This window comes from Prionailurus viverrinus, chromosome C1, assembly GCF_022837055.1.
Source record: "Prionailurus viverrinus isolate Anna chromosome C1, UM_Priviv_1.0, whole genome shotgun sequence".
Classification (NCBI taxonomy): domain Eukaryota; kingdom Metazoa; phylum Chordata; class Mammalia; order Carnivora; family Felidae; genus Prionailurus; species Prionailurus viverrinus.
The window spans coordinates 66470143-66489743 of record NC_062568.1 but is presented as its reverse complement, the minus strand read 5'-3'; the positions used below and the strand labels follow the sequence as shown (position 1 = coordinate 66489743).

At 35.8% G+C, this 19601-nt stretch overlaps 1 protein-coding gene across 1 annotated transcript in view; it reads left to right on the top strand.

Moving 5' to 3' along the window:
• Positions 1-6340: 6340 nt before the first annotated feature.
• The window catches only part of TANK (TRAF family member associated NFKB activator), a 94573-nt gene continuing 81312 nt past the window's right edge, over positions 6341-19601 (top strand). Inside the window, exon 1 of the mRNA XM_047871646.1 lies at positions 6341-6562. The gene's annotated coding sequence lies outside the window, so the exon portion shown is untranslated. The remainder of the gene's footprint in view (positions 6563-19601) is intronic.

The following is a 19601-nucleotide window of genomic DNA, read 5'->3' as shown; positions in this document are numbered from 1 at the left end:
AAGTGATTTTTATTTGCATTTCCCTGATAATTAGTAATGTTGAGCCTCTTTTCATGTGTCTATTGGCCATCTGTATGTTTTCTTTGGAAAAATGACTATTCAGATACTCTGCCCACTTCTTTAACCAGAGTTTTTTGTTTTTTGTTTTGTTTTGTTTTTGTCACTGAATTTTATGAGTGTTTTATATATTTTGGATATTAACCTCTTCCCAGATATATAATGTACAAATATTTCTTCTATACAGCAAGTTGTCTTTTCATTTTATTGATGGTTTCCTTTGCTGTGCAGAAGCTTTTTAGTATAATGTAGTTCCACTTGTTTATTTTTGCTTTTGTTGCCTTTGCTTTTGGTGTCAAATCTAAAAAATCATCAAGACCTATATCAAGGAACTTGCCACCTATGTTTTTTTCTGGGAGTTTTGTGATTTAATTGGACTTTATACATCTGTTTCTTCAAAAATATTAGCACAAAATAGGCCACAAACAGGCCATGTTGGAAATATAAGAACTGCAGTCATAATATTTTGCACATGGTATTCAGACTTCCAAACTTTGAGAGACAGAGAAAGAGAATACCTGTCTCAGGGAGTTGTAAAGATCAGTACCTAGGACAGTGCTTGCCAAGTAGCAAATTCTCCAAAAGGCTATTTTTGTGTGTGTGTGGTTATTGCTGTTACTCATGACTTCTTTCTTACTATATGAGTATTATGTCAAGATTTCAATTATGAGTAACAGAAAATCCAACTCAAACTACCTTAAACAATAGAAAAAGACTTTGGGATTACATAATAACAAAGTCAGGAACTTCAAAGTTGATTGATTCAAAGACTCAGAGATACCATTAAAGATTCATTTTTGTCTATCACTCTTTCTGGACACCCAGTGGTGGCTTATCCTAAGGCTGAAGCTTTTTGTACAGTTAGGCTGGCTGTCAGACATAACAAGCTTTGTGCATCCTTGTTTACTCTCAGTGAGAAAGTGACCTCTGTATTCCAAACAAGAGTACTGGGATTCACCAAGATCATTGCTTACCCATGTATCAGGAATGAAATTAGCTTCCCAAACAGTACATAGGCTATAAGGGGGAATAAGAAAAGTCAGTATGGATGCTGCATAGATGAACCAAAATATATTGCTAAATAATTTAATTTCCTCTGTCAGGTTTTCCTGCAGTCCTTGTACATATTCACATTATGATTTTTACAGAGACAGTAAATAAAAATATGACAAGGAATAAAGAACATAACAAAAAACCTTTTATATAGTCTTACCATGTGCTCAGTGTTTTAAATGTTTTGCATATACTCACCAATTTGATCCTCAAAAGTACCATAAGATTTAGACAAGAAGCTATTCAAGAATGGAATCAGGATCTGGAATATAGGCAATATGGCTCAGGTATCTATGCGCTTAATGCTTCTACTATAATGCCTCTTAACAAAGAGGTGATTTTCAATTCCTCTGATGTGTTAAACAAAAAGCTTGGTTCTATGGTACCCTCTCCCCAGAGGTGATCAGCATAGAGCAACTGGTGAATGAAGGACTAATGAATAAATGAATGGCATGGAAAAGCAGTGCTTCTAGGATTTTTTTCCCCATCCAAACAATATTTTAAAACTTGAAACCCAATGACAAGAGGCAAAACACAACACCAATAGGGTAATTAGAAAAAGTTCTCTAATCACATCCCACTCAGCTTTCAAACCTTTACAGCATCCTCAAATTATAAAGTCAGAGATGATCAAGTACTTTCGAACTAGGTTGTCTAATGCCAGTGGAAATCTGTCAACACCATCAATCAGCTGCTTGATATTGACAAAATCAACCTCTTGGAGTCTGTTTCTCCTTCTTTGAAGTGAAGGGATTCAACCAGGTTATATGAAAAACAACATGCACACACACACACACACACACACACACACACACACACACACACACATGCATACACACACAATTACTCTTACACTTCCAGCACTACTTCAATCTTTCCTCCTCAAACAATAGCTTGTGATTTTACTTAGAACCATGTTTATTGACTCTTTCATCATGGCTCTGGCATCCCTCCAAATATGAACAAATTCAAAGGCAACTGGTAAACCAAAGACAAATAACACACAAAGAGCCCTGAAATCTTTCTGCGAGCTTCAACTAGTTAAGCCTTCCAGTGTCCCCCCCGGAATCAAGCTAAACAGTTTCCAAAGGGCAGATGTCTTTGAGAGTTTGACTTATTTTATTAAAGCCATAAAAAAACCCAGAGTTTATGGATTATCCTTTTTGTCTCTCCCTCTTTTCTCTTCTCTCTAATTTCTATCTCATTGTCATTGCGTCTTAGAGGTTACAGATGGGTTAACATGGGTTTTTTTAATCTCCTCATTTGTAGAAAATTACAAGTATGAACTATTAATCCTGCTAATATTAGAAACTATATCAGGACTAAATTACCATACTGTATGTGTTTGCATAGAAAATTATTGACGACCTTAATGACTTTAAGCATCTCGCAGGAATTTCAATTTCATGAATTCATAAATCCAAAAGAAATATGTTTCCAGTAATGCAAATTTGTTTTCTACCATTTATAAATTCTGGATCTCTGTGAAGGAGCCAAGTAATTTTTATTTTCTTTGTTCCAATATCTAAACCATTTTTCTGGGTTTCTCAGTTTAGAAAGAAAATGCCTGTGAGACTCATTCTTTTGGTCGGTGGTTCTCATTAACCTTGGACAGGAGAAATCCCAGTATATAGATCAAAATAAAAAGGCTATTTGGCAATAAACTAAATGTATCACTACCTTGGCCACTAAAAGAGAAAGTAGGATGCATAACATCAGACGCAGACATTTCAATAGTGAGGTGCATTTATTCCTTGGTGAAATTTTGTCAACTTATAAGATTTTTAATGGAAAGTTAGATAGTTCACGTTGTACCCTGAAGGAAGTACCATGGGTTTTGCTTTTGTGTGTGACTTACCAAATTATACATAACAGATTAGAAAGGAAAAAATTGAAGGATAATTAAATCTTCACAATCAAAAGGTGCACTGTCATTTTTCTTAACTAATGACATTGAATCTGCTCCCAGTCTGCCCTATTTTCCTAAATTGATATTTTAGAAAAGGCATGAAGTCAATTCACTCTTCCACTCTCAGAAAAAACCCCCTTCTGCATCACCCTCCTTTTCATTTCCCATCTTCTTGTTGTCTCTGATTACACCATTCTTACATGCCCTTCCTAAAGCCAAACTAGTGCATATCGAGCAGGGATTGGAGGTGATATACTCTCTGTTCATTAACTTCTTGTCAGTCTGGCAGCTTTCAAAATTAGGCATAAGAAGAAATAAAAATTGGTAGGGAAAACATCTGAACTTCTTTTCACCTCCTCTAAAATTCCATAGTATCAGTGAATGAGAAGATCTGTATTAAATAATGTGCCCTATAATGGACATCAGCCAGCCAGCAAGTGGAGGCTAGAAAATTCTACTGCTTCTACAAATACCATGCCTGGAACAAGGATCCACCCTGAAGTTTCCCATGTGATCCATCATCTGAACCAAGTTGCTCAATCAGATACCTATCCCATGCAGCCCAGCTGTTTAACTAGCTTCTTGTCCAGAGTTGCAGGTACTTGGTGTCCCCTCATGGAGGAGAGAACCTATCCCTGAATCCCAGTCAGCAATGAAGGGCACTGGCCTTCCTGCCCTCCACTTTTCCCAGGGAAGACTTGCTTTCCCAGAATTCTTCTTAGGAAGACCTTTCACCCAGATCTGCCCTGAGAACCCTGCCACCCCAAGGTGGCATTATTTGTTCATTATATGGTCATTATTTGATTAGAAACTCCTTGGCCACTCTCCTCTGCCTGAATGGGAACCTGACTTTTGCCTCTCATTCTCTAATTTGGGCTTGGAGCACCCTCCCATCTCCTCCTGCTCCGGTCATCGTACCCTAACCTTTGCCATATTGGCTTGGTGCCATTTTGCTCCTTCCTCCCCTGCAGTAATCTCCACATTTCTATCAGCCTGGTCACAGGGTTTATGACTCTGAGAGGAAAAAAGGAGGGGGAGGGAATAGGAAAAGGAACTGATAAAGACAACAGAGTTAAGAACTTACATCTGCCTCACATGTTCTGCCTAGAGCCAGAACCAGTCGGTGGCACAGGCTTTAAATACCATGCACTCAAAAAGATTTTCAAAAATCTCTAACTACAGCTTCTCTGTCTTGCCTCAAGACCCTCTTGCAGCCAGTGCCCCTCCAGGTTGAGGCCAAGTACTCAGGACTAGCCTGCTCTGCAGGCGCTTGGACATCAGCCAAGCTCACATGCCAAAGTAAATAGAAAAGGGAAAGGGCACAGAATAGAGAGATCAAAAGGGCATTTCCCAGTTAAGACATCAGCACCACTTTTTTTTAAGGTGTATTTTTAAAATTCTGCTCATGGGAAAATATAAATTTTTGAGGAGAAAATTCTCCTTCCACTGTTTTATTTTGTGGTACTTACAGTATTAGATAGGTTTTATTTTTCTGTTGTATACAAGAGAGTTTAATGTTTGATATCAGTAAGATAATTTGTAAAACACAAAGTGCTGAAAGAAATTAATATTTCACTGTATGTTAGATGAGTAAACGGAATGTTTTTCATTACAAGCTAACTCATCATTTTAGACATTTTAAAAAGTATTTCCTTTTCAGGGGCACCTGGATGGCTCAGTCAGTTAAGTGTCCGACTTCAGCTCAGGTCCTGTCTCCCAGTTGGTGGATTTGAGCACTGGGTCGGAGCTATCAGGCTCTGTGCTGACAGCTCGGAGCCTGTAGCCTGTTTCAGATTCTGTGCCTCCCTCTCTCTCTGCCCCTCCCCCACTCACACTCTCTGTATCTCTCTCTCTCAAAAATAAATAAACATTTTTAAAAATTTTTAAGTATTTCCTTTTCATATAATAATGTCATCATGGGTAGAAATATCTCAGACTTATTTAACATCTAATTTAAGAGAAGGCAATGTTTTAAAGTAGAAAAGAAACTAGGGGCGCCTGGGTGGCTCAATCAGTTAAGCATCCGACTGGTTCAGGTCATAATCTCACAGTTTGTGAGTTCAAGCCCCACTTGGGACTTCACGTTGACAGTGCAGAGCCTGCATGGGATTCTCTCTCTCTCTCTCTCTCTCTCTCTTTTTCTCTCTCTCTCCTCTCTCTCCTCATAGGATTCTCTCTCTCCCTCTCTCTCTGCCCCTCGTGCACTTGCACCTTCTCTCTCAAAAAGTAAATAAAATAAAATAATTAAAAAAATAAAAGTCCTTAAAAAAAAAAGAGAGAGAAGAAAAGAAACTAGACTGACAATCAGAAGTTCTAAATTCTAGTCATTCTTCTGACTGTGGAACTTCTGGTAAAGTCTCAAATTCCTCATCTGCAAAACGCAGAAATTGAACAAAGAGACTCTCCACCTTTTGTTGTTGTGATTACGGTCATTTTCCTGCTCAATAACTTGCTGTGCTGAGAGCATAGTACGGTAAAAAAAAAAAAAAAAAAAAAAGTGCACTTGGATTCAAAGCCTCAGATGCCTCTAACTTTCTTTGTGACTTTGAGGATTTACCCTCTCCTGTTTCCTCATCTGTAATAAAAAGGAAATGGAACATATGGTGTCTCAGGACATTTCCAGCTCTAAAATTTTATAACAAAGAAAAATGTCTGTGGTGCCTATACTGCCTTCCATTTGCATGTAAAACTTGATGTTTTGCTCCAAGTGGCCTGAGAAGAATACACGCATTTGTGGAGCATTTCCCCAGTGTGCTAGAACATGCACTCATCCATATGAACAGGGCACCTCAGCTCCTAAGGAGAAAGCTGAATTAAGAGCCTTTTTTTGCTTCACCTTTTTCATTAGTCCCTGAGATGATGCTCTGGCATCCAGCATAAACTTTATTATTACCAGGCTTCATCCATGTGACCTCTGAAGGCCTTGAAGCAAAGACAACCACCCTCAAGTCTAGTCATTACCTGCTGTTTATAAATATGCCGCTTAGGTTGAAAAATGCCTTCTTAAAAGCCAAAAAAAAAAAAGCGCCATTTATCAAATGAACTTTAAAATTCTCTTGCGTGAAAATGTGTTTCATACAAAAATATTTTTGTGTTTACAATTTCCGGATTTTTGTTAAAATGCCCTAACTATTCAAGAAAAAGTATCTTTGATTCAGAAGGAAGTCAGGGCTATAGTCATGGGTGGTTTACAGAACATTTTCTGGTAGTCTTTACTTCATTTCAATATCTTGCCACGATTGGCTGTTGAGAGCTACAAATAAGGAAGTCTTCAATTTAGGGGATTTCTCAGTGGAAGTTCCCAGTTCAACACAAGGGAGAGCTCAGGACAGTTTGGGCAGCATTGCTAGAGTCTGCAGATAAAGTTTCCAGACTCTGTAACGGCCTACGTCTTTCAAGAGCACTACTCTGTGAAGGAAGACTTCTAACTTGGAAAAGAGATAAGCCAAATTTGGGCTGTTCCTACCAATTCTCAACTAGCAAGGTGGACTGGATGTCTTAGACTGAAGCGTTGCAGATTTGTTCCACTCTTGCTTCTGCAAAGTGAGTAATTTATGACATGATTCGATAATGCCTTGTATTCATTGTCATAACTGGAAATTTGGCCTTTAAAAAATAGGGCCCCTAGCCAAGACCAAAGAAAATTTTTGAAAATACTGTGCTCTTTTTAAATTCCTCTCAACTTTTAGGAGCAAATGTATGTCTCTACTTGAAATAATTTTTTTAAGTTTATATCTGGAATATAGATCTTCTCCAATGAGTGGTTTTTATAACATAATGTAAGACTTGAAAGATATGTATTTGGCATATGTTAAGGTATAATTAGCTTACTAGATTTAAAAGTAAAATAATACTGTATATATTTGTACTTCTGGGGAGCTAAATTCTTAAAGATCACTTCTGGCCTGATCCAGTGTGTCCATTCAAAAATTAACTCAAGTTTAGTATTTTTTCATCTCCTAAGAAACATATGTTAATGAATATTTCTTTACAGTAAAATATTAACCTTATAGACAACTTTGCATTTCCTATCTTAAAACATTTAAGAGTTCACCATTACGGTAATCCAGGCTTATTTGATTACCAATTGGCTGTTATATTCACTATCAAAAATGAATATTTAAGGATTGTGTACTATTTCTTTAAGTTTTTTCTTAAGGATAGTCCTAGGAAAAGTTGATAGTTTGGACAGATTAAACGTCAGAAATCATTATTAGCATCAATAACTGCCATTTATTGAATGTCTGCTAGAGAAAAAGTTACAGGATCTTCCAGCTAGTAAGTGGCAGACCCAGGGCTTAAACCTGAGCCCTGAGGTTCAGGGCTGGACCTGACTGAGGTTCCTGCAAGCAGCTAGTAGGGCCCTACGGCCAACATCCAGTTATTTCCTTAAACACTTGTGACAGTAAAAGACATGGCCAAGTGGAAACTTTTAAATACATTCGTTAAATTCTGCCAAGAAAAAACAGTTCTAGCTGGAATTTCATGGAACTTAGGCACTAATTGAAGGAAAAGATCATCCTTACAATACAGAACCTGTCTGCACACATTATTTTTCTTTCCGTATATTAAGGCCTTGGGAAACATATAGGTTCTTTGTTTATTATCAAATGTATTCCAATATATTTTATCTTTTTTGTGTGTAGAGTTAGGGACGCTTATTGGAGAGGGATGTTCTTTCCTCTGTATTTTCTAACTAATTACTGCTATCATTTAGGAGAGTTCTTTATTTCGTATTTTTATCTTGTATCCAGCTATTATATTGTTCTTCTATTTGTTCTAAATTAGTTAGGTAATTCATATGTGATGCCTGTTTAGGAAAAATATAATTTTTTCTCCTCTTTTTTTTTTTTTTTTTTTTTACTTCTCTCCAAAACTTCTAGGACAGTGTTTAATAACAGAGGAGATAGCAGCTAACCATGTCTTGTTCTGATCTCAGTGGGAATTTCCCTAGTGGTTAACATTAAGAATGACGATGGCTGTTGGTTTGAGATAAATACATTTATCATGAAAACCAAAGTAACTACCAAATCTACTTCTCATTCTATTTTAGTAAAGGTGTATCAGTACTTCATGTTAAACAAATTCAGTGTAATTTTGGTATTATTATGGCCAACTCTATGGTTTGTCTACTTTAAAGTATATAGTGCTCTGCTGTTACACAATATGGTAATTGCATTATTTAAAATTTCTATGTTATCAGAGCACCTGGGTGGCTCAGTCAGTCAAGCTTCTGATTCTTGATTTCAGCTCAGGTTGTGATCTCATGGTTCGTGAGTTCAAGCCCCACATCAGGCTCTGTGCTGACAGTGTGAATCCCTGCTTGAGATTCTCTCTCTCTCTCTCTCTCTCTCTCTCTCTCCCTGCCCCTCCCCTGCTTGCACTCTGTCTCTCAAAATGAATAAATAAACTTAAAAAAACATGTTATAAAAAATCATGCCTCCATCATAAAGGTAGATTTATAATATAAGGCATATTTAGTTATTGCTTTAGTTAAAATAATAAATTAGTTCATCAAAATGAACCAAACCAAACCTACACATTTCCTCATTTTCTCTTTATCCACATGCTTAGATGCCTCTCCTCTATTATTTTGGCTTCACAATTTAGTTCGCAGCTCAAATTAACAGAAAAGAATGAAAACAAGGTAGCATAGCCAAGGAACCCTATCCAGGCAGAGTAACCAGATACTCAAACAAAGCAGCTGTTCCTACAGCTTTGTGCAAAAAAGCTTTCTCCTTATTATGACTGTGCTAGTTGTAAGCCACAACTCTGTTATAACCAACAGTGGTGTGCAAAGTATGTGTCCAAATTAATTAATTTTATGACTGCTTTGGATTCTGTGTCTCCCTCTCTCTCTGTTTCTCCCCCACTCATGCTCTGTCTCTGTTTGTCAAAATAAATAAATGTTAAAAAAAATCAAATTAATTTTATGCCAATTTATATTAAGAAAATGTATGCCAAAAGAGAATTATCTGGGGGGCGCCTGGGTGGCTCAGGTGGTTAAGTGTCTGCTTTGGCTTAGGTCACAATCTCGTGGTTAATGGGCTCGAGCCCCACATAGGGCTCTGTGCTAACAGCTCAGAGCTTGGAGACTGCTTTGAATTCTGTGTCTCCCTCTCTCTGCCCTTCCCCAACTCGTGCTCTGTTTCTCTCTCTTAAAAAATAAGCATAAAAAAATTTTTTTAATAGAAATTAAAAAAAAAGAAATATCTGTAATTTACTGAGAACTTTTGCTTTCATTTTCACAAGTGAAATGAATCTGTATTTTTATTTTCTGATAAAAATACCAAAGTTTTCTATGTTCTAAAAAGGTTTAATGAGAGTTTTCTGTTCCTTGAAATATTTAAAGAGCAAATCTTCACACTGTTTATCTTTGGCACCCACTTTTGGATGTAGTTCTTTAAAAGCTTTCTGATATTTTCTATGGTTATTGATATTGTTGGATTTTATGCTATTTTTTTCATGCAGTTTAGGTTGCTTATAAATGATCCTTGTCATCAAATTTTTCAAAGGTATTACCATACACAGTATTCTCGTACTTTTTTATAATCTCCACAATCATGTAGATAACCCTTTTTCATTAGCAATTTTGTTTATTTATTATTTCAAAGGGTTTTTTTTTTTATGTTTATTTAAGAGAGAGAATACATGGGCATGAGCGGGAGAGGGACAGAGAGAGAGGGAGACCGAGGATCCAAAGCAGGCTCCAAGCTGACAGCAGAGAGCCTGATGCATGGCTCAAACTCGTAAACTGTGAGATCATTACTTAAGCCGAAGTCAGATGCTTAAATGACTGAGCCACCCAGGCCCCTCGTTATTTTAAGTTTTCAAAATAAGTTTGCAGTTTTGTTTCCTCTTCGATCCAAGAATTATTTAGGACAACGAAGTCTTTTTTCAGTTAATAGATTTTGTTTGTTTAGAACAGTTTTCGATTTAGAGAACTGTTGAGCAAACACAACAGTTTCCATACACCACCCCATCACCCAGTGTCCCCGGTTATTAACATCTTACATTAGTATGGTACATTAAGGAACCAGTATTCGTACATTTTTCTTAACTCAATGCATAGTTTATTCAGATTTTCTTATTTTCTCCCTTTTTGAAAAATTGAGGTAAAAGCCACATAACATAAAATTAAACTTTACAAAGTGAAAAATTCAGTGGCATTGACTACATTCACAAGGTTGTGCAACCAACCACTTCTATCCAGTGTTAAAACATTTTTATTACCCCAAAAGAAAACTCTGTTGTCCATTAAGCAGTGCTCTGCTTTTCTTGCTCCTCTCAACCTCTGGCAATCCGTGTTCTGTCTCTATGGATGGACCTGTTCTGGATATTTCGTGTGAGTGAAATCATGTAACATGTGACTTTTTCTAACTGGCTTCTTTCATTTAACATAATGTTTTCAAGATTCATCCATGCTGTACCATGTGTCAGTACTTCATTCCTTTTATGGCCAAGCAATATTCTATCATATGTACATACCTCAATTTGTTTATCCATTCATGTATTGTTGAGTAGGATAGTAGGGCTACTTTCACTTTATGGCTATTGTAAATAGTGCTGCTATGACTATGCATTTACATGTATATGTTTGAGTACCTGTTTTCAATTCTCCCTGGGTATATACCAAGCAGTGAAATTGTGCAGTCATATGGCAATTCTCTTTAACTTTTTAAGGAGCAACCAAACTCACTTATTAGCTCTAGTAGCTTTCTTGTGGATTCCTCAGGATATTTTCTGTATATAAAATAATGCCATCCGTAAATATAAATATTTTTACTTCTTTCTAATTTACATGCCTTTTATTTCTTTTTCTCATTTAATCCCTCTAGCTGAAACTTTCAGGACAATGTTGAATAGTAGTGGTGAAAGAAAACATCCTTGTCTTTTCCTGATCTCAGGGGGAAAACTTCTGTTCTTTCATCATTGAGTATGATGTTAGCTATGGGTTTTCATAAATTCTCTTTTTTGTGTTGTAGAAGTTCCCTTCTATTCCTAGTTTTCTAAGTCTTTTTTTTTTTTATTCATGAAAGGAAGTTAGTTTTGTTAAATGCCTTTTCTGCATCAGTAGAGAGCATCATGTAGGGTGTTTTTCCTTTATTCGATAATGTAGTGTATTTCATTGATTTTTTTTTTCTTTAACCATCTTTGCATTCCAGGGAAAAATCACATTTTGTCATGATGCATAATCTATTTAATATGCTATAGAATTCAGTTTACTAACATTTTGTGGAATCTTAAATCTTTATTCATAAATCATGTTGGTTTTTAGTTTTCTCTTTTTCTGGTGTTTTTGTCTGACTTTGATATCACAGTAATGCTGGCTTCATAAAATGAGTTGGGAAGCATTCCCTCCTCTTATATTTTTTTAAAGCATTTAAGAAGGATAGATGCTAATTCTTTTTAAAGTGTTTGATAGACTTCTCCAGTGAAGCCATCTGGTTCTGGACTTTTCTTTGTTGGGAGGTTTTTGATTACTGATTCAATCTCTTTGTTACAGGTCTGTTCAGGTTTTCTGTTTCTTGTAGATTTAGTTTTCATTGTTTGTGTGTTTCTAGGAATTTCTACATTTCAGCTAGATCATCTTATTTGTTAACAGATAGTTGTTTATAGTATTGTCTTATAATCCTTGTTATTTCTATTTGGTTGGTAACAACGTCTCCACTTTCATATCTGATTTTAGTTACTTATTATTCTCTGAAAAAGTTTTGTCAATTTTGCGGTCTTTTCAAAGAACTGACTTAGCCTTCATTGATTCTTTTGTTTTTCTATTCTCTATTTCATTTATCTCTGCTCTAATCTTTATTCTTTCCTCCCTTCTGCTAGCTTTGGGTTTAGTTTGCTTCTTTTTCTAGTTCCTTGAAGTGTGAAGTTAGGTTATTGATTACAGATCTTTCTTCTCTTCTATTGTAGATGTTTACTACTATTAATTTCTCTCTGAGCACTGCTTTCACTCATTCCATAAGTTTTGGTATAGTACAATTTTGTTTTCATTAATCTCTAAGTAAATCTCATTTCCCTTGTGATTTCCTCTTTTGATTGGTTGTTCAAGAATGTGCTGCTTACTTTGCACATATTTGAATTTTCCAGTTTTCCTTCTGTTAATTGGCATCTAGCTTCATTTCATTCTGGTTAGAAAAGATACTTTGTATGGCTTCAATCTTTTTAAATATATTGAGGCTTTTGTGTGTGTGTGTGGCCTACCATTTGATTTATCCTGAAGAACTTTCCATTGAGAGTAATGTGTCTTTTGCTGTTGTCGGGTGGAGTGATCTATATATGTCTGTTAAGTCTAGTTGATTAATACTATTATTCAAGTTCTCTCTTTTTTCATCTTCTGTTTTCTACCCATCATTAAAAGTGGTAAAGTAAAATAAAGCGGTAAGTAGTAAAATCTCCAACTGTTATTGTAGTACTGTCTGTTTCTCCCTTCAATTCTATCAATATTTGCTTCATACATTTGGGGGATCTATTGTTTGGTGTGTATATGTGCATAATTGCTGTATCTTTTTGATTAATGGCCCTTTTGTCAGTGTATAATGTCCTTCTTTGTCTCTTGTAACAGTTTTTGATTTGAAAGCTATTTTGTCTGATGTTAATACAACCACCCCCATCTTTCTTTTGGTTACTGTTTGCATGGAAAATCTTTTTTCCATCATTTTACTTTCAACTTATGTCTTTGGATCTAAAGTAAGTCTCTGGTAGGAACCATATCATTTGATCATGTTACATTATCCATTCTGCTAAGTTTTGCCTTTGGATTAGAAAGGTTAATTCATTCATATTTAAAGAAATCACTGCTAAGGAAGAACTTATTTCTGCCATTTTGCTATTTGATTTCTGTATGCTTTATACCATTTTTCTGTTCCTCACTCCTTACATTAATGTCTTCTTTTGCGTTTAATTGGTTCTTGGCTTTGTACCACCTTATTCCTTCTCATTTTATTTTATGTATTTTTTTCAATGTTGTCTTAGTGCTTACCATAAGGATTACAATTAGCAACTTAATTTGTAACTATCCAATTTGAATTAATACCAACTTAACTTCAATAATATACAAAAGCTTTACTCCTATACAGCTTAGCTTCTCTCTTATGTTGTTGTAATAACAGATTTTTATCTTTATACACTATGTACACATTAATATAGATTTATGATTTTTAAAAGCATTCATCTTTTTTAAATCATGTAGGAAATAAAAAGAGGAGTTATAATCATGCTGGCTTTCATATTCACCAATGTAATTGCCTCTGTCAAAGTTTATTTTTTGTAATGCTTTGAATTATTGTCTAGTAGCCTTTTATCTGAGCCTTCAAGACTCCCTTTATCTACTAGCACGGAACTCCTTCAGCTTTTGATTATCTCAGAACATCTTAAATTTTCCTTCATTTTTGAAGAATAGTTTTTCTAGATAGAGAATTCTTGGTTGACATCTATTTTTTTTTTTTAGCACTTAAAATATGTCATCCCACTGCCTTCTGAATTCCATGATTTCAAAGTGAAATTGGCTGTTAATCTTACTGAGGCTCCCTTGTGCATCATGAGTCACTTCTGTCTTACTATTTTCAAGATTCTTTCATCTGTGGCTCTCCATGGTTTGCTTATAATATGCTTTGGTATAGATCTCTTTGAGTTTATCCTTCTGGAGTTCATTGAGTATAACATTCAGAGTTTGACAAGAGAGAAAGGGAGGCGAACCATTAGGAGGCTAGTATGATACATTAGAATTGATGGTGTCTTGAACAAAGAGTGGCAATAGAGACAGAAAATGGCTATGAAGACAGTGTTTAACAATGAGGACAGAAAGTATATGCATGCAAGAAATGTTGCAGAGGAGTACTCATATGAGTTACCTTATTGGGGGACTGATTAAATGTCAGGAAGTAAGAGTTTTATAGCTTTGTTATATGGGCAATGTTTGCTTTTCATTCTTCCTCTCTTAATGTGAAAAAATAACCATAAAAATTTGAATTCTACTTATAGCTACTTACCTTCACATTAAAAAAGAACCTAAAACAATATATGTTCAATTATTATTGTTAAAAGGACATCCTATTTATTATTTCTTATTCCTACATGTAGAAGATAAGAAAATTAGTAAATTAGAACATTTTACTTCCTGCCACTTCTCTTCCACCCACTTGAGTTTTTGTTTCTATAAACAAGAATTTTAGAATACATTCTTATTAAGCTATTTATTTATACTTGCACCTTATGTCTTCAAAGTTACTTTTAATAGCCTCATTATATTTGCTACAGATTTTTACTTAATCCAATAATTAAATTATTTCCAATATTTAGATATATTTCTTTTATCTCAGAATTTTACCTTTCCTTCTTTTTAAAAGTTTGATTCCCTTCTTGACCAACACAAGTGTATCTTCAAGTATTTCGGGAAATGGGTGGTATATTTGTGAGCCTTGAAGTATCAAAGAATATCTTTGTTTTCATTTCCTATGTGAATGACAACTTGGGTGGGTATAGACTTTAAAAGTTAAACCTTTCCCATGCAATTATAGATGTTATTCTGTTCAGCTTCTGAAGCTTAATGTTGAAGATAGTCTATTTTTTTCTATTTTTCTTTCTTTGCGAGTAATTTATTTTTTTCTCTCTGTATTCTTGTTGAATTTTTGCCATACTTTAGATATAAGAAAACTTCCCTCATCTCTCAAGCCTGAACTCAAGCCTCTCCAGTGTGTTTTCAAAGTACCCTATACTTAACCCGTATTGTAATATTGTAATACCACATTGCGGAGCAATTGCCTGCTTCTTCTATGTGTGTTACCCACAACAGACAGGAAGTTCTTTTAAAGTAGGACTGTGTCTTAGTCATCTTTGTAGCCCCAACTTTTAGCACATAGCAAGCACTCACAAAATATTTGCTGAATAAATAAACTGATAGATCATTTAATATCAAAATTTTATCAGGATATGTCCAAGTGTTTGGTCTCATTCCATTAATTATGTTTCAAAACTTAGAGTCCTTTTCATCTCCAATTGCTTTGGATACATCTTCTGATGTATCTATAGTTGGTATTTCTGTTCCATTTACTCTGATCTTTTCTCCAGGAAGAAGGTAGAGAACTATCTTTCCACTATTCCATTTCATGGTTTTCTTCTGTTTGACCTTTCCATTGACATTTGAGAGAGTTTTTCAAGCTTTTACTCTAATCATTGATTAATATTCTGTAGTATTGATTCCATCCTTGATTATGTTCAAATAATATCTGAATTTTGCCATTGCATGTTTCTATAATCTTAACTTATCCAACTTTGTTGTTATTTCTCCCTGCCTCTTAGCTAGGTCCTTCCTTTTCTTCGTCTAATATCCTGTCTAATATGACATCTCTTTTTTCATAGAAAATGCAAAGCAGATTTTTTCCATTTACTTATGCTTCTGGTAAACCATTTTCCAAAGTGTTCATTTTCTTTGCATTTTGAGAACTCTATTTTCTTCCTTTATACAGCATAATCTTTCAAAATGGATGCTTTGTCTTGTATTTTCTCATTCCCAGCATTCTATAGCCCTTACTAACCAGATGTATGGATTTTTCTTGGCTCTTCTCATTATCTGCTCGATTTCTATTAGTTCCTCAGCACAGATATAGAGCTGAGAGACAAGTAGACATGCACAGGTCACAGCTACACTTTTGCCTGAAGCTGACATTTATCAATTTTGTCACTATAGGTATTTACCTGAGCCCAAATCCCTTACCCTTATTGCCTAGTTATTTCACTATGAAGAGGAGAATTCCTGGTTAATCAGCAGCAATCACTGGTCTTTTCCTTGATAGGAACCATAGATTAAAAATCGAAGTCTCAGAGAGAGCCCAACACACAGCTCTGTCTGCTCATCCCTTTTCATTATTGGCTTCACATACCCTTAAATATGGAACATTTGTCCACTCTCATTGGGATCATGTTGGTATGTAGTCCAAACCACAGCTCCAAAATGGACAACAGAGAGAAGTATTATTGGGTGATATTTGGGCAAAGAATTGTCAAATACTATGTGCAGGTCCCACATAGTAGTGGGGTTATTGTTTAATTGACTAGTAGGTGCCATGAGGCAGATAGTTTTATTACTATTCTTCAGGCCAATTAAAACCATTACTATTCTTTATCTTCAAGCAACAAAGTTTATGTCCATTTCAATCCCACGGGTCTTGCAAATGATTGGAAATCCTGTCACATTTTGTTACTAGGATGCTTGTCAACAGGGTTACAGTTTCTCTTTTGACATCTTTTTCTGACTTAGAAAAAGGCACCCCTTTGGGGTATACTCAAGCCCAAGGGGGCAAGGTTTGGCAAGTGACCACCTCTGTCAGCTGGGTGCTCTGTACAGGGGAGAGCCTGCTCAGCCATCCATACATGCTGGATCTGGCCACCAGTTCTTCCTTTCAAAACTGTTATGAGTTTTCATATTTCTCTAATTTTTCTTTAGTAATTTAATTTAGAGTCTAAGGCACAAACAGCTAGTCCAGATGTCATCCTAAATCAGAAGTCAACCAGATTCTATTAATAGTGATATTTCACATCAAAGATTTGGCTGAGATCATTGATGCATACCTGGCATTCCAAGTTGTAGTAGGTGTTTATACTGGCAGCTTTCCTTTTCCCTAGATTTATATTCAGAACTCTCAATAAAATATTAAGCAGTTTGAAAATAGAAACTAAAATATATTCAATGAGTATGCAGTTCTCATTTTCCTTTTTTTTTAATTTTATTTACTTATTTTTGATAGAGAGAGAGAGAGAGAGAGAGAGCAGGAGAGGGGCAGAGAGAGAGGGAGACAGAGGGCAGAGAGTGGGACTCAAACTCGTGAACCATGACATCATGACCTGAGCTGATATCAAGAGTCAGGTACTTACCCTGCTGAGCCACCCAGGTGCCCCCGTTTTTTTCAGTTCTCATTTTCATCCCACTCCACCTCAAAGTCCTGCTTGCTAACCTAAGGTATATAAACATAATATGAATAAAGGAAAATTGTAGGGAAATTATGTCATCCTTTTAAAGGATTAATCCTCAAATAAATGTCTCAACTCAAGTCTTAACCTCAGTAAAACATACTATATGTCAATTCTAAAAAATTAATCATCATTATAGAAAAAGGAAAATGTTTGAAACTGTTTTAGCATGAAATTCCTCTATCTATCCCAGCATGCATGCATGTTTCACACACTGGAGAAATATGTAGCCATTTCTCTTTATGACTACAATATCATGGAATTGAAAAGAGAGGAAAAAGTATATTTAAGGAATGTGTATGTTTAATTTTTTCTTCCTTATTCAAATTTTTTAGCATCTCCACGTTCAAAATGCTTATGCATTCTAGGTGTATTATTACATTCCACCATTTCAATTAGAAGTCACCAAGCAGCTCTTTCAATTTACTAAAAAGTTGGATGAGTTGGACTTCATTAAAATTAAAAATTTCTGCTCTGCAAAAGATAATGTGAAGAGAATAAAAACACAAGCCACAGACTGGGAGAAAATGCTTGCAAAAGATACATCTGATAAAGGACTGTTAGACAAAATACACAAAGAACTCTAAGTTCAACAACAAGAAAACTAAAAATCCAAATTTTGTATTATTTTATTTTATTTTTTTTATTTTTTCAATATATGAAATTTATTGTCAAATTGGTTTCCATACAACACCCAGTGCTCATCCCAAAAGGTGCCCTCCTCAATACCCATCACCCACCCTCCCCGCCCTCCCACCCCCCATCAACCCTCAGTTTGTTCTCAGTTTTTAAGAGTCTCTTATGCTTTGGCTCTCTCCCACTCTAACCTCTTTTTTTTTTCCTTCCCCTCCCCCATGGGTTTCTGTTAAGCTTCTCAGGATCCACATAAGAGTGAAAACATATGGTATCTGTCTTTCTCTGTATGGCTTATAAAAACCCAAATTTTAAATGGGTCAAAGACCCTAACAGATATCTCACCAGAGAAGATGTATGTATGGATGGCAAATAAGCATATGAAAAGATGCTCCACATCATATGTCATCAAGGAAGTGAAAATTAAAACACAGTGAGATATACTACATGCTTGTTAGAATGGCTGAAATCCAGAACGCTGACAACACGAAATGCTGACAGGGATGTGGAGCAACAGGAACTCTCATTCATTGCTGGTGGGCATACATTGCTGGTGGTCCAGTCATTTTGGAACATAGTTTGATAGCTTCCAACAAAACTAAACATACTAAGGGTGCCTGGGTGGCTCAGTTGGTCAAGCGTCCTACTCTTCGTTTCAGCTGAGGTCATGATCTCATGGTTCTTGAGACCGAGCCACTGGTTGGGCTCTGTGCTGACAGTATGGAGCCTGCTTAGGATTCTCTCTCTCCCTCTCTCTCTGCCCCCCCCCATAAGTAAGTAAACATTTTTAAAAAACATACTAAAAATATATATGATCCAGCAATTCCACTCCTTTGTATTTACCTAAAGGCGTTGAAAACTTATGTCCACACAAAAACCTGCACACTTATGTTATAGCAGCTTTATTTGTAATCACCAAAAATTGAAAGCAACCAAGATGTCCTTCAGTAGGTTATTGGATAAATAAACTGGCACGCCCAAGCAATGTAATACTATTCAGTGCTAAAAAGAAATAAACTGCCAAGCCATGAAAAGACATGGAAGAAACTGAAATGTTTATTACTAGATGAAAGGAGTCCATCTGAAAAGGCTACGTACCTTTTTATTCCAACCATATGACATTATAGAAAAGGCAAAACTATGGAGACAGTAAAAAGATTAGTGGTTGCCTGGGACTGGGGGTGGAATGGATGAATAGGTGGAGCACAGAGGATTTTTAGGGCAGTGAAACTACACTACTATAGTATGATACTATAATGATGGATACATGTCATTATCTATCTGTCCAAACTCATAGAATGTACAACATGAAGACTGACCCCTAAAATAAACTATGGACTTTGGATGATAATATTACGTTGATGTAGACTCATCAGTTGTGACAAATGTACCACTTGGTGGGAGATGTTGATAATGGAAGAGGCTTATGCGTATATTGTACTTTCCACTCAATTTTGCTATAAACCCAAAACTTCCATAAAAAATAAATTCTTTAAAAAAACAGTGTTTTACTGTCATGTTTAACTCAATTACTACTTACTTCAGAAACTTTTCAACTGATCACAATGTTATATACAAGATATTTCTGTTTGTTTAAATGTTTTTTGCAATACATTTTGGCTTTAACTTTTAAATTTTTTTTTCAACGTTTATTTATTTTTGGGACAGAGAGAGACAGAGCATGAACGGGTGAGGGGCAGAGAGAGAGGGAGACACAGAATCGGAAACAGGCTCCAGGCTCTGAGCCATCAGCCCAGAGCCCGACGCGGGGCTCGAACTCACGGACCGCGATATCGTGACCTGGCTGAAGTCGGACACTTAACCGACTGCGCCACCCAGGCGCCCCCTGGCTTTAACTTTTAAAAGTAAGCTCAATATTTTAAAATGCACTGCAACTTGGCAGGCTTTTAAACCCTTGGACTTGCAGGCTTAAGGAAAATAATGCAAATAACCATGGCTCAGAAGTGTAAGAAGA